This window comes from Cavia porcellus, unplaced genomic scaffold (genome assembly GCF_034190915.1).
Source record: "Cavia porcellus strain 051 isolate PalLab524CR breed Dunkin Hartley unplaced genomic scaffold, mCavPor4.1 scaffold_20, whole genome shotgun sequence".
NCBI lineage: Eukaryota > Metazoa > Chordata > Mammalia > Rodentia > Caviidae > Cavia > Cavia porcellus.
This window is the reverse complement of record NW_026947503.1, coordinates 11997008-12019269: the sequence shown is the minus strand read 5'-3', so window position 1 is coordinate 12019269 and position 22262 is coordinate 11997008. Positions and strand designations below refer to the sequence as shown.

Here is a 22262-nt window from a genome sequence, read left to right as displayed (position 1 = left end):
CACTTAATAGCATATGCCACCTGAAAAGTCATGTCCATCATACACATTCACCCATCATTGAAAGTTTCCAAATGCACATCCAGTAGTAACCAAGGCACATTTTGTTCCAGGGATACCATTAAGTTTGGGTCTATCAACATCCTGCTTTGCATATCTACTGTCCTTGATTCTAGAAATATAGTATAGTTAGACATTTACACTTTCTCTTGCCATTTCATAATTAGTAGCCATCTGTCAAAATTGCTTACATTTCAATAATAGATGACTTCAGCATCAGAATGAACAGGTTTTACATAGTGACACACAAACATTAGAGGATTTTAGCAGTCACAAGACTGGAGTGGGACCGACAATTATACTGTGTGAGCCACACACCTGCATCCATCTTACTAAAGCGGCCATCCTTTACACAAATTATGTGTCTATGGAACTGACTCTGTTCTTTTTTTCCCCAAAGCTACCTCTCTCATTTGTCAGTTGGATCTTTTCCAATCTTACCCTAAGCTAGAATCACTCATATCTCTTGTATGATCATCATTTCTTTTTTTCCAAATTATCCTACTAGGTTTGTAACATGCTAAAATACCTTCTATTTTTTAAAAAAATGATTTCCATTGACTTCTATATCCTCTCAATTACCACTCCAAATGTCAGTTCTCCTTACTGCTGAATCTACATCTGTCCAATCAGGCTTTCATCCCTATCAGATGACTAAAATTTCCCTTGTAAATTACTTCCACATGCCCAAATTCATTCTGACCTCTCCTCCAAACTATGCTCAGTGCAGATTGTTATCCAATGGCCCTGTGCAACTCAATGTTTTAAAATAATATTAAACTCAACTATAAAAATTTTTTGAGTCTTTCCCACTTCAACAAATGCCATGCAATTCATATATTACATGGGTAAAAGAGTTAAAGTCAAAGATTCAAATTCAATTTACCATATGTATAAGTTAGCGTGTGTTCCAGTTTGATGCACTGTAATTACTCTGATCACCTGCTACTTCCATCTGCCCCACTATACATATTATTCATATGGCAGATGCTGTATGTATTCCCTTGCAGGTTCAAATTGCCTAAGTAGCTTCCTAGTTTAGACAGAATAATCCTGGGACATGCATGTCGTATTGTATAGGATGTATTTGACATGATTCACTGGTGCCTCCACTGCCTCCTCTTCTATTACTTATCCATGTGATCCCTTGGCTCCACAAACACTGATCTCCAGTGAATTCTTCCGTACATAGATGACCCACATTTTAGTATCTTTGCCCTTGGAGTTCCCAAAGCACCCACACGATTCATTTTAGTTCATCCATCAGATCCATCCATCTGGCAGGCTTTCTCCTCATGACATAACCTTATCTGATCACCTTTATAAAACAGCAATCGATGCTCCCATTCTTCATCTTCTTTCTTTTTTTTCTATACAACTTACTGTTACCTAACACATTATGGTTTTTTTTTTATTATTATGCATTCATTTCCACCTCACTAACATGAATGTAACTTTTTAGAAACAAATATCTATTTCATTGGCAAATTTTCAGCTAACTAACTATTTCATGTATAATTATTTAATATAAGTATGTTATCAAGAAAATGCTTGGTCATAAATTAAATTATGGTCAGATAACCTCAGTTTAATGAACATTCACACAGAGTTCCTTTTACTTTTTACGTCCAGCTACTCACACTACCTGCTTTGAAATCTATGACTAGCTTTCAATTTGCAGGGCAGATGCATCTTATCAAAAATGGCTACTTAAAGAACTTTGAAAAAGTTTAAATGGCTATTTATTAACTGTAGTGGGTATTGGCTTAGTTTCTGAATAATAATGTGTATGGTATAATGAACTCTTCATAAAAACTTGAGCTAATGCTGCAATAAGAATTGATCCATGGTCAAATTTTCAGACACCCATAAAGTTCAACTTTTGATCTCTTCTTTCCAAATTCCCTCTTTGTTTTCTGGAGGAGGCAGATATATTGACTTAAAAGAATTTCATTTTTCAAGACCAAACACAAATTCTTTTTTTTAATCATACAAAACTGAAGTTGAGGGCCAGGGATTTAGCTCAGCAGCATAAATGCCTGCTAGCAAGCAGAAGGTCATAAGTTCACCTGGCAAGCATGGGATCATGAGTTCAAACCATGTACAAAAAAAATCAAACTGAAGTTGAAAGGAAAAAAAAAAAAAAAAAATATATATATATATATATATATATATATATATATATATGTTGGTTAGTAGTCATCCACTGTCTTGGAACCCAGTTATGAAAATATGGCAGCTTACGCACTAGTTCAAGTGAAAAGCGTTATTCTTAGAAATGTAGAGACTGTATTCCTTTAATATCTTCCTGGGTTAAGTTAATCAAGTCAGCCATCTTTCTCCTCAGTGATTTAGGTAAATATTAAAATGTGCGTGGTTTTTGGTGATTGTTTGATATTTTACATTTAGCTATAAAATCATGGGACTATTTCTAATTGTGGTTTATTAACAATTTTTCTGAATATTCTAACAATTTTTTAATCAAATTCGTGCATTTTTGAGGTTGGTAACATTTCAGTCAATGCAGATACCTGCTGAATTTTGATTCCTTTTGCTTCTTTCACTCTTCTATCTAATTTTTACTTTAATTCTTTCACAATATTACTTTTCTTGTCATTTTCCTAGATTTATTCTTTTCCTCTGTATCTAAAACAGTATTTCAACATTCTTCCACATAAATTATTTACTTTTAAATAACTTCATATGGAGGGAAGATGGCAGTTCAATAAGCAGTAAAGTAAAAAGCTTCTCTGAGAGAAACAGCTCAGATGCTGGAATAAGTATCCTGGAGAAGGCCAGATGGAAGGAGATAGCTCCTCGTGATTCAGGAAGAAACTAGAGGGGAAAAAAGAAGAAGAAAAAAAGAAAAACATAGACAGAAGGTTATATCCAAACATGCTCACTGGAGCCAGTTACAGTATGTGCAAAATGCCACTGGAATCTGAAGACACACGGTCACAGTGAAGTTGGGGTTTGGAAAACCTGAGAGCCTCAGTGGGACCATGTGGTTGTGGAAAGGAGTGGCAGATGAAGAAATGCATCAGCTTGCAGTGAGTGTGGGGAACTCAGTCCTCCCACAGGAGTGGGTGATTGGCCAGGTAACATTTTGGAGTTGGATAAACCTGGAACCAGAACTGAGCCAGCTTCATTCAGCCACTAATAGTTCAGAGAAGATTAGTGAGAATTCCTTGGACTGAGTCCTGCCCCTATGCACAATCCAATTGCCAAGACTGAGATTTCACTGAATTACCCCTAACCAGCCCTGACCACATGGCACACACTAAGGTAGTGAAGACTTCCAGTGGTTAACCAGCTCAGAAGGCAGGGACCAGCCTCACCCCTGTCTATACTTCAGTAGTCACCAGCAGACTGGGCAGGGCAGCAATCCCTAGCCAGCATACTTCAGAGAAAATACAAACAATATAAAAAAGTGCTGTGGACACCCACTATTCACTTGTCTGGAAGAAACAAGAAACATGACAAGAGGAAGAATCAAAAGGAAGTCTCCAACCGCCAACTCAAGCAGTAGTGGCCCAGCAGAGGTAAACACAGAAGAGATCAGAGCTTGCACACCTGCAGTTTCTGAAGAAACATCATCTGACATAAAGAAATATCTTTGTGAACATATAAAAGAACTTAAAACAGAAATACTAATACAAGTAAAAGAAGGTATAAGAAAAATAGTAAAAGAAATACTAAGCACATCTGAAGAAGACACAGATGGAAGAATGGAGGACCACATAAAAAAGAGGGAAATCTTCAATGAAGAATATAAAAAATGTAGAATACATGAAACAGATTCAGAGATTACCAGGAAACTAAAAACTCCACTGAAAGTGGCCAAACTGCTTCAAAGGAACCAAACATAGACTATCAAACATAGAAGACAGGTTTACAAATTGCAATCACAAAGAAAAGATCTCTTAAAAATAACAATGAACCTGAAATTAACAATAAAAAGGCTAGAAGACAGCAAGACGATCTATAATTTAAGAATAAAAAATGTGAGTGAAGAAATAGGGGTAAACACAAATGAAATACAAAGGCTATTTACAGAAAAATTTAAAGAAAAGTTATCAAGCATAGGAAAAGGAAATAATCAGATATATGAAGCATATAGAACTCCAGCCAGGTATAACCAAAACATATCTACACCTAGATATATAATAATCAAGATCCCAGAAATTCAACACAAGAAGAGAATATTAAAACCTGTCAGAGAAAAGAAAGAGATCACCTATAAAGAAAAACCCATCAGAATCACAGCAGACTTCTTAACACAAGCCATCAAATCAAGAAAAGCTTGGAATGAAGTATTCTAAGCCCTAAAAGAAAATAACCTCCAACCCAGATTGATGTACCCTGCAAAACTATCTCTCAAAATTCATGGAGAAAGAAGATGCTTCCATGACAAAGAGGAACTGGGGAAGTTCGTGATCACCAACCCAACCCTACAAAAAATACTAAAGGACATTCTAGAGAAAAATACCATCGTTTCAATAACAGTGACAGAGGGGGCTCACTAAATGGGACAGACAATGTAACAAAGAGGAAAAGTAGACAACTAATGGCAGAAAAAGCATCGCAGAGATGAGGCAGAAAAGGTTGGACATAATCGCTAACATGGATGGCCTCAGTACACTAATAAAAAAGAAATATAGACGGGCTGGCTCAAGAGATAGGGTCCATCAAGATGCTCTATATAAGAAATATAATTAATCTGAAGGAGAGTTTATGGCCTGAGATGAGAAAATAATACTGTATGTGACAGGGAACCAGAATAAAGTTTGGGTACCTTGCCCATCAGCTGTAGATTGGTTGGAAAGAAATAACACTTTTATACAGTGGAGAACTACTGAGCTATAAGGAAGGAAAGCCTTGAGGCTCTTGTAGGAAAATGGATAAAACTTGAGACCAAGCTTAGGGGTAAAAAAGAGTCAGAACCACTTAAGTAAATTGTGGATTGCTTCCCTAGTCTAAAAACTAAAGGAGTTAGTGGGATACAAAATGTACAATGCACCCTGTGAAATTGAAAGGGGAGGAATTGTTTAAAAAGGAAGTCAGAGGACATTGTTAGTCTTGTACCATGATTTGAAACCCATATTGTTTTCATCACTCTGTTTAGTTTGGTTATATTCTGTTCCAGTTTATCTACTTATACTAGTTCTGATGAGAGAGCTATCTCAAAGATAGCAAGATATAATATGGTAACCATTTTTTATTTCCTATTAACTTAATCTGAAGCCCTGGACTGCTTTCACTGTCTTGTTTTGACAGATTTTATTTGAATCTGTTTTGTTTGATTGATGTGCTGTCTTTGCTGATTTTATTCAAATCTGTTATGTTTGATAGTATCAAGTATGAAAGTATAGGCAACTACTCAGAAGACAATAGGATTCACTATGATACCCATTCTGATTTGACCATTACCTTCTTTTGGAGTTCTGTAATGTTTTCAATGGTTCATTTTTATTGATTTTGTTCTGTACTGCTATGCTCAATTTTAGTGTCCCTGAAGATAAGGGCAATTCTATTGAAAATAACAAGAGACACTATGGTAACCATTGTAGATCACCTTGCATTTTGGGTTTAAGTCATGTACTGTGTCCATCTTTTTGTTTTGACTGATCCCATTTTGTTTTTCCTCATTTGGTTTTATTCTCTTCAAAATAATAAATAACTTCATATAAACTAATATTTATTTTATATAATGCACGTGAAATGAAATTGGTTTCCTTATGTCTCTAGAATACTTATGTCATCTAGAACACAATTATTTTTATTGTGTACAGATGTACTTAACCATTATCGCTTATTTTAGGATATTCTTGTCACTCGTGAATAGAAACACTGTACTGATTATGAGCCACTGTTCCCTTTGTCTTCTCCCAAAACCACAAACAAGCAGTAATCCATATTTTAAACTTTATTCATGCAAAATATTTCATATAAATGGAACAATGCATGTGACTTTTGTGAATGGTTTATTTTATTTAGCAGAATATTTCCGAAGTGTGTCCCTGTTGTAGCTTACATCAGTGCTTCATTCCTCCTTATGCACAACTGTATCCATTGAGTGAATATACTCTCTAGAGAATGTCTACTGTTTCATTAGCAACACATTTACGTTGCTTTTTTTTTGAGTATTATGAAAAATCCTTCAATGAATTTTATTGATAGTTTTTATTTTGTGTATAAACGTATGTATTGAATTATCTAAGTTACCCAGAGAAGCAATGCCTGGATCTTATGGTAATTACATATTTAACACTTACAGAACTGCCAAACTCTTTTCAAAAGTGATTCTACCATTTTTATAAACCTAACAACAGTGTATGAAGGATTCAGCTTACACACATCGTCATCAACACTTACTATTGCCTTTCTTATTTTAGACATACTGGTGTAAATGAAATGGTATTTTATTGTTGGTTTGGTTTATAGTACCCTTTAAAGAGATATTAAGGAGCAATCTTCACTTCTATTAAGTTGGGTCCTCAATTAATTGTGAATTTAAAAATTCTTTATGTATTCTAGGTACAAGTCCCTTATTAAATGCACACATACCATGAAATATTATATTGATTTTTTCACTTTGTTTATGCCTTTTAGTAGTAAGAATTTTAAATGTTTCTGGTGCAGAATGATACACAGAAGGTATTATAATATATTGTGAGAAACAGTCAAGAAACGTATTAACTCTTTAAAATGGAGAAGTAAAACTTTGCTGGAATTACCTACAAAGGTAGAAAAAAACTCACCAGAAACAGGTAATGAGTAGAATTAATAGCATGGCGAGTAAGAATATGAACAGTTCTGAAGACTGTAAAGGAAAATCACCAAAAATGAATGGGAAAGGAAATGAGAACCAGAGACAGACTGGATCAAAAATAAAGATATTTGTAGTGCATTGGACACTTCCACTAAAGTAATCCCCTAGTTTGTTTCTGAAAATGAGAGCACTCCTGAGGACTTAGCTCAGTGGCATAAGCACCTGCCTGGAAAGCACTAGGTCATGAGTTCGATTCCTGGTGCCAAAAAAAAAAAAGAATGAAAATGAAAATGAGAGCACAAAACCCTCATAAAGGATATCAAAAATAAAATACATTGATTATAGTACACAAGTAAGCAACCCAAAATTCTTCCTACATAACGTAGTCTGGGAGAACTAACAACAAATCAAGGATTCAAAGGACAAGCAAAAAGAAATGAGAATGTTCTTAAATAGGACTTTGTGAAGTATGAAAATGAAAATATGACTGTTGACTGTGGACTTGAATCTCCAGGAAATACTAAACGTGAAGATATTAATGAAGTTACATTCATATGCCAAGGTGCAACACAAATTGATCTGAACCAGTGGAAAATAAATTTCAAGCTCAGATGGTATTAAGTACTTGCTGCTTGAAATGTTAAAGTTTAATGGAAAGAAATGAAGATCTTTGGGATACCACTGTGCAATACAAGAAGATAAACTTTCCAAAGCAGATCCTTCCCCCCAAAAAATGAAGATCTTAAGATGGGCAGTCTTACAATTTGCTTCAGTGAGAGGATTGTAGAAAATAAACACTTCTGTGAAAATCGTCATCATCACATTGACCTGAAGGAAGTCTCCAGCTCAACAAGCTGTCTGAAGCTGTAATTATTCATTCCACGTGCTTTGTGGCTACTGGCTTGGAGTTTGATTATTTTGTCACTGGACTTCTCAAAATCAACATTCCTTTACTGACACCTCTTAAATTGTCACTAGAAGAATGGAGCACAAGGCCAGCTAAAGACGGCTATGAATTTTTTGTGGTTGTAATGCATAATGGCATTGCAATTAGTAGTGGGTATTACACTGGTTCTGTTAAAGTCATCACCATCAGTGGGCTAGAACTAGACAAGGAGAATTTAGTGGCTCATCAGGTGTGTGAAGTAGGCAAGGCAACCACTAAACAAGGAGAAAGTAAGGGATGCAGGTGAAAATTACGATGACAAAGAAGTGTCAATGAAAGTTGGTAAAAATACACAGCGGAGTAACATTTTAAACTAAAAAGCATAGAAGCCATTGGACTGGCTAAGGACAAAAGAGGAAACCTGCTTTACAGCTCTACAACAAAGCATCTGATCCTGATAAGGCAGCCAGGATCACCTTTGCTGAAAGTAGAAATTCTTGAGACTCACATTATTAACAAGACTGACAAAGCTGCCCATATCATCAGACATAATAAAATCAAACAAAACAAAACAATGAAAGTGGTGCAGGACTTCAAAACAAGATAACAGGAAATCAACAATGGCTATCCCTGCAAAATCAATCAAACAATAGAGGTAATTTGTTTTTTGTTGTTTGTTTTTCTTACTTCAGTGTCTATCATCTCAGTGTGTATTTCTTTGAATCAGCCAGTTGTTTATGGAGGGGAAGTGTGGGGGAAGTTCAGCTCTTTTTTCCCACCCCACAGGCCAGCTGACTCAGAGGAAGAGGTTGGCCCAGCCCACAACTACCGCTGGCTCATAGGAAGGGGTTGACTTCTTCTTGGTTCTCTTCCTGAGATGCATGGCCACCACTTGGTTCTCTTCTCTGGATGCTTGATTCTCATCCACTGCTTTTTCACAAGACTTATTACACACAATAGCTTCCTGTTGCTCTCAATTTCTTAAATTTGCATTTTATTGAATTGAATTAAAACTACAGGTAAGACATTCTATACACTCACCCTAATTTTAGACATATGTGAATGCTTTTAGAGACAGATTAAGAAAATGTTGATAGACTCAGCCATGAAAAAAGCTTTATTTAATTTTCTGCATTCTTATGAATAAATTAATTCATCATTCACAATGTTCTATTTTTTTGAATTAATGAAACAAAGGATATGGAAAATACTCTAGGAATAAGAGTTCATAAAGGTAACTGAAACAAGGAAAATTTTCTATTATAGTATTTTCCCTTGTACTTTTTAGAACTACTTTAAATTTACTTCAATTACTAATAAGACTAAAGGGATCTCATTCTAATTTATCCATACACATTGGACAAAATAGCATTTAATGTGAAAATATTTAAATATAAACAACATTTTTATTTGTGTAAAGAAATGTATTTAATTTAGAAACATAGTCTAAGAGTAGATAAATGTCAATAGATATGAGATTTTAAATCACATTTAAATCAACTGATGATAATCATAACAAACGTTTTGTCATTGGTTTGCAAAATCTTCACTTGGCATTTCTTGTTATCGTGGGTATATTTATGCAGAAATTGTTAGAAAGTTATAAAGTACTACATCACTGTTAATATTTTGTTTTATGAATGTTGCAAAGAGAATTTTGTAAAAACTAATATCTTTTAAATGTGTATTAATTGTTTTCATGATATTTGTTTTATTTTGTACAGATTGTGTTTATTGATACATTTTAGTTATACATAATGCTCACATTAGTTATAGGAAATTTGTACCTGTACATGATATAACTTAATTCTTTTCCCCCATTCTTCTACCATCCCTCAAGCTCTCTTACGCGCCTTATTTAAAAACTTTGTTTACATTTTTTCTTTCTGTTTTCATTTTGCTTTCCTTCCTTTCTCTCCTACCTCTCCCTAGTTCCCTTTCCAATTTGAACATTTTCTTCCCATTTTACAATATCTATAATACACTATGATTTCATTTACACTTTTGGCTTCTCACATCACAGAAACAATGCAGTAGTTATACATGTGTATCTGATTTATTGCATTTAAGATCATAGCCTCAAGTTGAATCTATTTAGCTCTAAATGTTTCAAGCTTATTCTTCTCCATGGAAAAGCAGCACTATGTTGTATATAAAAAAAAAAAAAAAACTTTATTCACGCCTAGGTTGATGAACAGTTGTTTCAAAGATTTAGCTATTACAAACCATGCTTCTGAAAAGATGAGGGTGCTTACACCACTGTGATATGATACTTTTAATACTTTCAAAATAATACCAAGAAGAGAAATAGCTGGGTCAAATGGAACCCATAGTTCTAGTTGTTTGAAGGATCTTCACACTAATTTCCACAGTGATTGCTCCAATCTGCACTCCCAACAGTGGAAAGGAGTTCCCTTTTCCCATAGCACCACCAGCAGCATTTGTTTTGTTTTAGATACACAGACAGACAGACAGACAGACAGACAGACAGACAGACAGATAGATAGATGGATAGAACTGGTTTGTGTGTTTGTTGTGTTTGTTTTATTTTGTCTTTATTTTATGGAAAGAAGGTAAAGCAAAACTTCATATGAAACAATAGAAAACTAATCATGAAAATAGTTAATACATTACCTGTTGTCATCTTAAAAGCAGTTGATAAAAGCCATTCTTTCTGCAGTGAGATGGAATCACAGCATTATTTTAATTTGCATCTCTCAAACCATCAGTGACATTGAACATTTTTCATATATTTATTTCCTATTTCTACATTTTCATCTGAAAAGTGTATTTATTTCAGATGTGCATTTTTTGGATTGGGATTTTAATTCTGGCAGCTCTGATTGTTTTGAGTTCTTTATGTATTCCAGACAGTAGTCTTTTGACTGAGAAAGAGTTGGCAATATTTTCCCCACTCTATGCGCTATATCTTTACTCTGTTGGTGGTTTCTCTTGCTGTGCGAAAGCTTTTTAATAAGGTAAGATCCCAGCTGTTGATTCTTTGCAATAGTTCCTGTGCAATCAGGATTTGTTCCCAAGGTCTTTGCCTACACCACTGTCTTCAACTGTTGCACCTATTCTATTTTCCAGCAGATTTATTGTTTGTGTCAACATTTAGATCTTTATTTTCTTTATATTTAAATGTCATTGCTAGTCAAATATTTTCACTGGGAGCAAAAATTTCTTTTATCATGAATTTTGTAAAAGATAAAATCTCTAGGATGGTATAAAAATAAACTGAATTTTTTTTTAGAATTTTTCAACATGGTTCATGACAATACTTTCCTGTGCTATAGTAAATGATTGATCAGCTCGAAAACAAAAATATATCATTAGAGCAGAAAATGATCTATGTTGGGAGACTATCTTTCAGAGTACAGGAATGAAGAAAGAATAGGGATGAACGAAGGAATTAAGATGTATTATGTGTGTGTACCAACTTCACACAAGGAATGTAAGCACCATGTACTGCCAACACATACTAATAAAAACAGAGTGATTAGAAGTAAAAACCTTAAGATCAGATTATTTAATCAGATACCTTATCCAACCTCAAACATTTCTAATAAATTAAAGGATGCAATGGGTAAAAGAGTGAAGGATTTGGGACCTCAGTGTTGCCTTCCCTCATACCTTTTTGCCACCGAGAAAATAACCTTGCTTCTAAAATAAGGTGAGTCTTCTGATGAGACCTTTGAAAGGATGTTATTTCTTTCAGCAAGCAAGTTCAGAATATCAGTATGTTTGTTATACACAGATATATGGATAGTTTGTGGAACATTTTCCAGGAACTCAGGACTCTTAAATCTATACTTGATAGCTTTGTTTGCCACAAACAAGCCCGAAACTAGTGGTATTTTATAGAACCATTACATTATTAGGGTCTCTTCTGCTTCCAAGCAGGCTCATGTTCTCAGTGAATTCATAAGGAAATCCGTTCAGGTTAGCTAATTTCTGCTTTTTTCTAGGAGGACCCCACAGCTCAGATGAGAAAAGAGGAAACCTGGGGACACTGCTTTCTTTGCTTCTTCCTTAATGTATGTATCTGGGTGATACATACATGAAGAATCAGGTGCTAATGAAATGTCTTTGAAAATACGATTGTTAAGATCACTGAAAAGGAATATAGCTGGCATCTGGCAACATTAGGGTCCACTGAAATTATAAATAGGTAAAAAAATTAAATTCATTTACTTTCCCTTAAGCCTTCTTTCTAGAAACATAGAGTATGAAATAAAGAACTCCAACTTGTGTTGAGCTTTTTATCATGCAGTAATTTTCTTCCCCATTTATAGGAGTTACGCTCTTAATGAGGTGAGTCCATGATGGGTCACTGTTGGCAAAACATGAATGGTAAACGTGAGAAAAGGCTCTCCTTAACCTCACACTGCTTATGTGTGAACTTTTTGTGTTTGTTTTTTTAATTTTTCTCCTTGGTCATATGATTATAGCAACTAGTAGTAGTTACAAAGTATGATATGGGAGAAGTTTGTATGTGCTTTGTGAGTATTTAAATAAGCTATGTTATTTCTGAAAATGTCTGAAGATGTGTAAGAATTTAGCCTATTAAACTGACCCTTTGCCCTTTCAGGTACTAGAACTTACCTTATCTTTTCTAATTTTTATTGGTTCAACTTTTTCTTTACCTTCTCTTTTTATTTGGTAGTCTTTTCTTTTCCTGATTAATCACATTTTCCTCTATCATTTCAATTTAGTTTCTATGAATATTTTCAAAGTGATCTAATAGAATTAATTTGGACTCATTTTTATCTGTAGTTTTGTCTTTTTTATTCCTCAGATTTGTTTATGCTTTCTCTTTTATTTCCTTCTGGAAAACACCTAATAAAATTGATTTTTTTCAGAAAACATTTTTTGTGCTTATATGTTTAAGTATAGTGAATTTTACTATTATTGTATTTTTATTTAATTTCTATTTCATATTAGCTTCTTACTATTCCCTATTGTAACATAGAATTCTTTATTAGTCAATGTAGAAGTTTTTTTATTAATTTTCAGTATTTTATTCTGTAATTAATATTACTGGTGCTTTGAGGCTTTTGTATTATGTGACAACTCATATCCATCAAGATGTTAGAAATATGTAAGTTGGACATTTATGCATTGTAACACAATGTAAGAGAAAGAAAAACTTGGGCAAATATAAAATACATAATGTATTACAGAATAACTTTAGGCATCTTACTGGTATCTGTGTGTTAGCATAGTAAACATACTATATTTTTTATTATCTTCTTTATAAAGTTTGTGAAACAGGAAACAGTGAATATTGGTGCCATTTTTACAAATGCAGACCAGTGCAAGTTGTGTGTGTGTTTGCACGTATGTGTGTGTGTTTGCACGTATGTGTGTGTGTGTGTATGTGTGTACACCACAGAACAGAAAGGAGAAAACTCTAGTAAAAGATTTCTAGTATTATAGTTGTATATAAAAGCTGTTAGCAATATTCTACAATAATTTTTTTTGCCTGAGAAATCATCATAATAGCATTTAAATATTTTAACTTTGTCAGTGCATTGGTTTCTACTATAAGTTTTCATGTAAAGTAGATTGTTAAAAGACAGTATTTGTAAATCATAGGTTTTTAAATTACTGTGTCAGTATTGGTTATGATCTTAAGCAATTTCCAGGCAAATTTTGTGTTTAAGGTAGTCAATGCTCTTGCTTTTTCTGTCAAACTATACTTCTTTTTTGATTTCTACTGCCCACACTGCCTTATAACTCATCTTTTTCTGAGGGATAAAAGACAAAAAGAAACTTGTAAGGGGAAACTGTTTAAGACACCTTTTATTTTGTCATGTATATTCTTTGAACATTTGACAAAATTCACCTTTGTATTAGTGTTTTGTGTATGAAGATATTTTACTAAAAACATCAAAGTAGTGTTTATGCATTTGCCTTATGTGTTTAAAATGCAAATGACTATCAGTTCCTGACCTAGATCCCCAATCTCTCAAATGAGTGTATGGTGGAGGTTTAAATAAATTGAGACAAATTGTATGATTTTAGGGCTCCAGGGGTGTCAAAACCTTTAGTTGATGTCAAGACTCCGAGGGCTAAGACATAGACTTCTCTGGATCAGCCCACTTTTGTTAGTACCAAAGACAAAAGGCAGGGAAACTGAGGAAAGTGTGGGAAATGAGCAGGACCTTGGGAGTCATTTCAAAGACTTCTCCAAGTAGTAAATCATGCCAGTTTAGCAGAACTGTCCTATCTCCAAGTTGACATTTATGGTAGGAGTGTGACTGCAGGAGTGAAATTTTTTCAGCTGCAGTCTCTATTTACTTAATTAGTGTTGGAGCCACGGTGTCTGCAGCTGGGGCCTTATCTTGCCCTTTGAGGTATCTCTGGCCTCACAGGTCACCGAGGACCTCAGCCAGGACAAGTGAGTCATAGAGGTTCACTTACTATGAATCAGCTCCCATCACCAGGCAAGGGGCCGAAGCCTAGGACAGACTCACAGCTAAACACTGAAAGCCAATTAGTAAAATTTAAGTCCTGCTCAGGGCCACTTTACAGTGATCTCTGATAAATGACATATGCATTAAAAGAAAAATATGGGCATATGCAAAAAAGCATTTTAATGTACTTCTAGAAACTGTGATTTAACATAGATATTTATATAGCAGTGAATATAAATTACTAATTAATAAATTTTATGCACAGAACAAGAGTGTTAATGATCAAAAAAATCTATCAAGTTGTACTTTATGAAATAACCAAGTTGTGTTTCATAAAATAATCAAATACTGTTCAAAATTTGACATTTAATGACTACCTCTGAAGTTCGTACTATAAAATCAACTCCTCTTATTTATAAAATGTCATCAGCAGAATAAAGATGAAATTACTACTACATTTGCTATTATCATTCATAGAACTTAAATTTACTGCATATTTATTTTACATTAGACACTATACTGAATAGCTTACATGTCTCATTCAATCTTTGTAGTAGCCCTAAAAAATAAGCATATGTTTTGTACTTATTTTTACAGAGCAGGCACTAGTAAGTTAAATAACTTGTCCAAGATCAAACACTGAGTTGGAAGCTGGAAATGTACATAGTGAATTTTGAAGAAGTATTTATGAAATTGTGTAAACATATAATGCTGAATTAGCCTACCTCAATTTATACTACCATTCCTATGTATTCCTACAAACTCATACTTCATCTAGATATCTTAGGGACTTCCAGCATGGAGCAATTGAAAAACTAAAACCACTCCAGTGATGAGATATCACGTATCATGTACATCTTAACTGTTAAAAACAGGGACATTTACTAACTGAAACCAACACTCATCCCAAGTGACATATAGTGCACTAGGCATCAGGCCTCAATACCACTCTAGGAAAGATGCTCAGCCAGTCAATTACTATGGCTTAAGCATAATCATCCTGTCATTTGCCATAATTCCTAGTAACAGAAATAATCAGTCTATTCATAGTGTTGTTGTCAAGGTCTCCAAACAGATTCTTAAACTTCACAAGACAGTGATGATAATTATGACTATTTGTTATTAGTTTGTGTCCTCAGAACATAATAATAGATGCTCAGAAAGCATTCATTGTAGTTGAATGAACTGAACTGAAGCTTTGGGAATGGTTCATGTGAGGCAGACACACTAAACAATAACACTATGTGCAGCCTGCAGTTGGACACCCTAACAAAGTCAAAAGTTTACTTTTCCTAGACAAATTACCAACTGGCTTATGGGCATAATGAATGTTATTAACAGACTCACTGAGAAAAATTAAATGATATAAGCTAAACTGTTATGAGACATTCCTCCCCAAATAGGGGGAAAAACAATAAAATTTAGAGGAACCTCTAACATTTGCCTGCTATGTAACCACCATTGCTTTGATCACTGCCAATTTGGCTATTACCTGCTGCCCACTGTCCCACTGCAGTAAAAGTCATAGATTTCAGATATATTCTTAGATAGCAGGAATTCTTTCAAGTTACCAATTTCTAAACCAGTCAGGATCGTTATGTGTGGTTAAAAAAAATTCAATGGCTAAAAACAATGATTTTTTTCTTAGTCACCTTCTATCCCTTATCCATGGCTAAGGAATCATCTCCAATTTATTGTCGCTAGAAAAAAAGCTTGTAGAACAGATGCCATCTGAATTAGCTTGCTAAATATACTATAAAACTGTGCTGTAAAATAGGTCACTAAAAACAACAGAAAATTATTATCTCACCATTCTAGAAGCTGTCAGTTCACAATTGTCTCCAGGGCCATACAGCCAGTGAAACCTATGAGGAACAACACTTCACCTGGCAAGAATACCCGACAAACTGGGTGTTCTTGGCTTGTGGCTGCACCACTTCAAACTCTGTCTCCACTGTTACAATACCTCCCACCATTTATCTTAAAAAGTCATGGTCATATTACATTATAGGCCCCCATTCCAGTACAAAGTGGTCTTATAAGTGACACTACAATGACCTTATTTCCAAATAAAATCACATTCTGGGGTATTGCCAGTCAAATTTGAACACATTTTGTAGGGCACACAACTCAACCAGTTACACCATTCAAATGTTGACAGTTGCTAGTATGGACTGAATATTTTTATTCCCACAAAATCCATGTGTTGAAGTTCTCACCTCCAGTGTTACAATATTTCTATCTGAAAGCAGGCTTGTAAGAAGTAGTCTCTCTCTCTCTCTCTCTCTCTCTCTCTCTCTCTCTCTCTCTCTCTCACACACACACACACACACACACACACACACACACACACCATGCATGAAGAAAATGTCATAAGAAGGTACAGTAAGAAAGCAGCTGTGTAGCCTAGAAAGTAGGCTGCATCTGATACATCATCCACTTGTACCTTGATCTTTAAACTCCTATCCTTCAGAATAGTCTAGGACATTTTGTTATAACTTCAGTAGATTATGGTAGTTATGTAGACAAAAGAACATTGTAATATCCTGTGCAATATTCATAAAAGTTTTGACTAGTAAAGAATAATATGACTTCAATAGGGTTGCCCCAATAGCATTCATGATAGTGTTGTCCACCCAACTCTTCTAGACTCTGTTTCCATGAATTCTTGTCTCTACTGTCATGAGTTCTGTCGTTTGGCCTGTGAGCTATCACTGATTGCAGCTCCTTCTTTAGGCAGCAAAATGGCTGAAATTTATACTCCCCTAAGAATAAAGACTTGAAAATTAACTCAAGTTGGTATTTAAACTAGTTGCTGTGCTCCTCTGTTATGATGTTTCTGATGCATATTCTAGGTTACCTCTTAAGGTTTTTTCATGGAATTAAGCTTTAGTTGCTTATGTTACAAATCTACCTTATCATACATACCTTTTTCTCTTCTTTGTCTTGTACAATTCTCTTTCATTCATTCCAGTGTACATTTTTCATCAGGACACTTTGAAATGAACTGCTCGATCCTGACCACTTGTCCTAAGGTCTGCTTCCTGGGGAGTCCAAACTGAGATGATCCAGCAAAGTTAACTAGACTTTTCACTGGCATCTTCGTCTTTCTCTCCCCAAAGGCTTTCTCTCTGGGATCACCTCCTGAAGTTAACTACTTATCCTCAAGTCTCCAGTTTACATTGCCTTTTGTTGCAGTGCCTGATGTAAAAAAAAAAAAAAAAAAAAAAAAAAACCCTCAAAGTTTTGAAAACTTGTGTTTAAACTAACTTTGTATTGTATAATAAAAAGTAAATTCTAAAACCATGTCACATTTTTGTATGGTTTATTTCATTCTTATGGTTTGTATGTTCATATTTGTGTACATGTGCATATGTATTTCCATAGATGTATAGAAATATCTAAACTTGTATACTTATTTTTGTATATATCAGTCCTCATACTTGGTGCTATAAATAGCATAAATAACACTTACATTTAACCTTACATTATAGGAGAAAACACTGACCATACTTGAATCCATAAATTATTTAATTGGGAATTTCTTACTTCTAGGAATTATTTTGTGAGTTGTTGTGAGTATAAATTCCTTAGGAGTTCTTGTTATTTTTCTCAAAGTGCATACATCTTTCAGCAGCTTTACTTTGCTGTTTATGGTTTATTTGTGCTCCACACTTGGGTTATCTCAGAGGATTTATATTTCTCCATGAATCTATTAAGGTTTTGTCTAAAGCACACTGTAAGTGCCAACTGTTGTCAGTGGTAGAAGTCCTCCTGTGGAGTAAGGACTGTAAACTAGAGGTTGTGTAACTACCTATCCTACTTCTGAAGCACCTGTCTTCTCTCAGACTTTATTGTCTCTCTAGTGTCTTCTGATACTAGTCTCCAAACACTGCTTCATCCAGCAGGAGGACAAACAGAACCTCAATACCTGCTTTTTACAAGTAATTTGCAAATGAAACTCACTTATTTCCACAAATCCTCAAGCAATCTGACAGGGATTAGCCCCCAAGATGATGTAAATTGGATTTGAGAATGAAACGCAAGGAAGTATCAGTCAGGCCAACACCAGCTCTTAATGCCCTCTTTAAGCACTTTGAGTTTTATTTTGTTGCTGTGGTTGTAGTTGCTGTTGTTATGATTATATTATAATACCAGAAAGCTAAGCTTTTCACCAAAGAGGTGTAATGTAGCTGTAAAGAATTCTGACTAGAATGAAATTAGAGTCTAGTCACAGTCCATCTACCTACATCTGTGTGACACACACATCATAATGTAAACCCTGTGCTCCTGTTTTTCTTTAAAGCATGACTCACAGTACTTATTGCTCAGAATCTCTTGGAAAAGATGATACAATAAAGATAACATTTTTTCAGCAGATTCTCAATGGTTTGAGGATTAATTTATAATAGTTTTGTTTAAAACATTAATTTAATACTGAAAGGAAGATATACAGAAAGATGTCTACATAATGTGAAAATTATACCCATTTGACAGAAAAACAAAATATGCCTTCACTGTAGGCACTTAATGCCCAAAAGGAAACTGAGGACAAAGTTGAGCTTTACACATCTTTACATTATATTCAGAAATTTACCGGTGGCCTAATTTTTCCCACCTTCCTGTGACTGGAAATTTGTGTGGATATCTCACCTCGTAGGAACAAAGAAAAGCAGAGAAACTGTCAACCCTAATGGATTGAGGTTAATATCTATCCATGACACTTTTATTCCAAGTAGTCTTTGAGCTTGAGCACTATTCCTATTATAGCAACCCATGTTGCTTTCCTCGAGTTTGGGTGTGAGCCCAGCTGCTGACTTTTGTGCCCAAAACATGTCCTTTGGATCCTTTTCTGGATCCTCAAGGGCAGTTTAGTTTCCCTCGTTAGTTCCTACTGAATGAACACATTAGGCAGCTCATTTCATTCTGACTCAAAACCTTATTTTATAAGGAAGTACTGAGCTCAGAAACCACCACTAAGTAGTTATAACTATATAATGCACAAAGACCAATTAAAATTTCAACTGCGTTGTAATCCACTTTAAATCCTATACAATTATAAAAATACCAGAAATAAACTAAAGATAAAATATTTAGACTTTCTTCAAGTTAAAATTCAAACATAATGAAAGCAATGAGAATCTACTATCTTGTTTTACAATTTAAAACTTTAAACTGGACTATTTTTATATTAAGTGAAGTAATCATATTCATAAATTTATTCTTTCATTTTATCTCTACCAGGGGCATTTTTCCTGTGTAGAAATGTATTCATTTCAGAATCTGGAGGAAAACTTTATATCTCTTATTTAATCTAAATGATCTCTTACTAGCCTCAGCAATTACAGACAACACAAATCTCTGAAAAGTTCTATAGTCTTTATAAAACACATCAAATTGCCAATTTGCTGTATCTATCGCCATAAAATTTAGGAAGCAAGAAACTCGCCCATTTTCCCATCACTCTAACAGAATACCTAACCCCACAGGTTGTAGGAGATCAGGTTTACTAGGTTCACAGTTTCAGAGAGTTCAGTTCATGGCTTGCTGGCTCCAAGGTACAGACATGGTGTAAGACCATGGCAGAGGAAATCTGTTTATCTCAAAGTAGATGGAGGGAAGCACAGGAAAAAGAGCCAGCATGAGCTATAACCTTCAAAGGCACAAGTCCAGTGACCAACCTTCTCCAATTACACCTCTTGTCTTAACAGCACATTCAGACATGAACATCAGTGTGTTATCCCACTAATGAGTACAGAGCCCCCATGAGTTAATCATCTCTCCAGGAGTCTCTTAGTCTAATCAAATTATTAATGAAAAGTAAGTGGCACACCAATAAAATTTATATTCCCCAAACCCAGTAGTACTCAGTTTTGCCTAAGTCCATCACAGAAACCAAATGAAGGATATGTCTGCCTAGAAAATCTCCGCAAACTTACTCTCACCAGAATGACAATCAGAGCATTTATGTTATTCAGAGAATTTGTGTTGGTTCAGAAACAATAAGGCTGTGAAAGCATTGCTTTTGTTTCTATGCAATTGTTAACTCTAAACTAAAGTTTCGCTTTGGTGTCTATACCCTATTTTGTTTGCTGGCATTGAAATGCTGCTAGCATCTTAGAAGTATAAAAAGTTCCAGTAAATGGCACAACATTAGTAAATGAGTATATTTAAAGTATCTTTCTTTTATAATCATAATTGGCAATTGTTTACCGTTGTTTACCGTTTTCCTGACCCAATATATTACACTGAGGTTAGCATCTATTTTACTAAGAACCCTTTCTCATTCCTGGGACACAATTTGCTCTTGTAGTATACAGTAAAATTGGTTAAAAAAAAATTCTTCCTCCTAGCAATTGATCTCCTTCATCTCTTTAACTTGTTTCACTTGGAATAAAATCACTTTCCCATTTGGAATCAGAAGCTGCTATTTGATGCTTTTGAAACAACGTGTGACAAAAAGGGCCTAGTGAGACCTGATTTCCCTGCATGTCGTCTTTAAGATTCACTTTCTGAATTTTCCAAACATTGGAGAACATTATTTTATGCTGTGTTTTTCTCCACAGCCGTTAGGTGTTCCTGTCATGCTTAATTTTCTTTTCCTTATACTTTTCAGGAGGGTTTACCTGATTCCAATGAGTCAAACTTATTTTTAGCTTAGTTTCTTTCCTTTCAGCGCACATGAATTTTATAAAATATTTTAAATTGAGTGGTAACTGTAGATTTATAAGGTAAAATGTAATATCTTAATACATGTATAAATTATAGAACTGTTTACCTTAGTAGAATCAAGGATTCTTTAACATTTCATTTTACCCTCCACACATTTGGTTTCTCATGATTTTCTTCATATTTTTTTCTCACAGTGAAATGGGTTTGAACCCCTGTGTGTGTGTGATGAGCCCTTGCTCAAATGAATCTAGTCTCCTTCCATTGCTGCTCATCCCATCACACTGTCCCCCAGCTTCATCTGCTCTCTCACTGCCGTCGCCTGGCCCTGCCCTTCAAGACGTCTCACACAGTACTTACTTCAGTGTCACTAAGTGCATGCATTTCGGGGCAGCGTATTGAAGGCAAAGTCACATGTTCTCTTTTCCTGGGCACACCCTCCTGAAATTGCTGAATAACACTTCAGCTCTCCCTCAGCCTCACTTCTAGTTTTTTCTTAAATCTGCACAGGTTATTTTTGAAAACCACGTGGTGAAGCTGCTGCAGTCTTTAAAAGTGGCCTTTCCTTTACTTTTCTTAAGGGTCCCTACACAAACACCTCTGTATAACAATGTCTTCAATTCCAGTGTCTTTAGGAAGGTTACTTCCATTTGTTTTCTGTAAATGATGTTACATTTCTCTGGGACATAAATAAGGTAGACATGGTTGCTGTCTCCTTATAAATAAATACATTTACTTAAGTAGTCAAGCATAAGGACTTTTTATCCTGCCTGTTGTGCTTGTGTCTTAGAATCTGTGCCTTTCTGGGAGGGATTTTTCTCTGTCAATAAACTTTACATTATGTCCATTGTTTACAGTGTTGCCTTTCCCCTGTTCTGAGAATAGATGCATTTTTCAAGCTACTTGCTAATCAACATGATCTATTTACAGTTTTTCAAATAGCAAGATGACATATGGTAAAGGCACCATGTCTTTCTGTTTATATATTAAGAAGGCCTATTATCTTCTAAGCAGTGAACTGAGTTGAAATCATGACATGAGGAGGCCTTGAGCTGCTGCAATTAAATCCGCAGACACTGTTTGTAGTATGGCTGTGAGTATAAGGCTATGTCAGGTGGCCAGGGAAATTCCCGTAACTGGGTACTGCCTGGTGTAGTGGCAGAGGCCCATAATCTCAGCTCTCAGGGAGGCTGACGTACAAAGATCACAAGGTGGAGCCTAATCTGCACAATTAGCAATTTAATGAGATCTTGTTTTAAAATAAAAAAAAACTGAAGAAGGGGTCATATAATTCAGTGTAAAAGCCTGGAGTCCCATTCTCAATGTCAAAAACTAAAGCAAATCTGACCAAAACAAAACTAAATAAAAAAATAAAAAATTAGGGTATCATAACCTCAACCCAGGATTCTTCCTTCTGCATGATGTTCTGAGATTTCCCCTTAGGGACACAAAGATCCAG

The 22262-nt window shown here is 34.9% G+C and overlaps 1 pseudogene; it reads left to right on the top strand.

Moving 5' to 3' along the window:
• Positions 1 to 6848: 6848 nt before the first annotated feature.
• On the top strand, positions 6849 to 8216 carry LOC101789113 (ubiquitin carboxyl-terminal hydrolase 1-like; annotated as a pseudogene).
• The last annotated feature ends 14046 nt before the right edge of the window (positions 8217 to 22262 follow it).